Genomic DNA, 1,542 nt, shown 5'->3' with positions numbered 1-1,542 from the left:
GGGTTCATACTTTGATCATGGTTCCTAGTGATCCATGCATTGGCATAGAACTCTTGAACCATTAAGATTCCGACTTGTTGCATGGGGTTGGTTAGGACTTCCCAACCTCTTCTTCGGATCTCATGTCGGATCTCCGGATACTCATTTTTCTTGAGCTTGAAAGGGACCTCAGGGATCACCTTCTTCTTTGCCACAACATCATAGAAGTGGTCTTGATGGCTTTTGGAGATGAATCTTTCCATCTCCCATGACTCGGAGGTGGAAGCTTTTGTCTTCCCTTTTCCTTTTCTAGAGGATTCTCCGGCCTTAGGTGCCATTGATGGTAGTGGAAAACAAAAAAGATTGTGCTTTGACCACACCAAACTTAAAATATTTCTCGTCCTCGAGCAAGAGAAGAAAAAAGAGAAGAAAAAGAAGAAGAAAATGGAGGAGAGTGATGGGAGATGGATTCGGCCAAGGTATAGTAGAGGGGATAGTGTTGTGTGAAAATGGAGTGGAATGGAGGGGTTTATAAAGGGAGAGGGGAGAGGGTAGGTTCGGCCATTTAGGGTGGGATTGGGGGGGAAATGTTTTTGAATTTTGAAGGTAGGTGGGGTTTATGGCGAAGAGTGGATGGATGTGAGTGGTGAATAGGTGATTGGGAAGAGAGATTGAGGTGATTGGTGAAGGGTTTTTGGAAAGTGTGACATGGGGAAGAGTAAAATAGGATTAGGAGGTAAGGTGGGAATATGTTAGGTGGGGATCCTGTGGGGTCCACAGATCCTGAGGTGATCCTATGGGTCCACAGATCCAGAGGTGTCAAGGAATTCCATCCCTGCACCAAATAGGCATGTAAAATGCATTTGCACACCATTATGGCGTTTAAACGCCAAGTGGTGCACATTCTGAGCGTTCAACACCCACATGTAACATGTTTCTGGCGTTGAACGCCAGTTTCATGCTTGTTACTGGCGTTCAGCACCAGCTTTTCCTCTAGGCACATTCCTGGCGTTCAGCGCCAGAATGTTGCTTGTTTCTGGCGTTCAGCGCCAGTTTCATGCTCTGTTCTGGCGTTGAACGCCAACCAGATGCTCCTTATTGGCGTTGAACGCCAGTCTGTGCTTCCTCTAGGGTGTGATTTTTTTTCTTCTGCTGTTTTTTATCCTGTTTTTAATTTTGATATTTTTTTCGTGACTCCTCATGATCATGCACCTAATAAAACACAAAATAACAATAAAATAAAAATTAGATAAATAAAATTGGGTTGCCTCCCAACAAGCGCTTCTTTGATGTCAATAGCTTGACAGTGGCTCTCATGGAGCCACAAAGGTGATCAGGTCAATGTTGTATAGTCCCAACACCAAACTTAGAGTTTGGATATGGGATCCTAACTCCAAACTTAGTGTTTGGTTGTGGCCTCCCAACACCAAACTTAGAGTTTGACTGTGGGGGCTCTTCTTGACTCTGAACTGAGAGAAGCTCTTCATGCTTACTCTCTTTTGTCACAGAGGGATGGCCATGTGCCTTAAACACAAGGTAGTCCCCATTCAATTGAAGGACTAA

This window comes from Arachis duranensis, chromosome 1 (assembly GCF_000817695.3).
Source record: "Arachis duranensis cultivar V14167 chromosome 1, aradu.V14167.gnm2.J7QH, whole genome shotgun sequence".
Taxonomy (NCBI): Eukaryota; Viridiplantae; Streptophyta; class Magnoliopsida; order Fabales; family Fabaceae; genus Arachis; species Arachis duranensis.
This window is presented reverse-complemented; position numbering follows the sequence as displayed.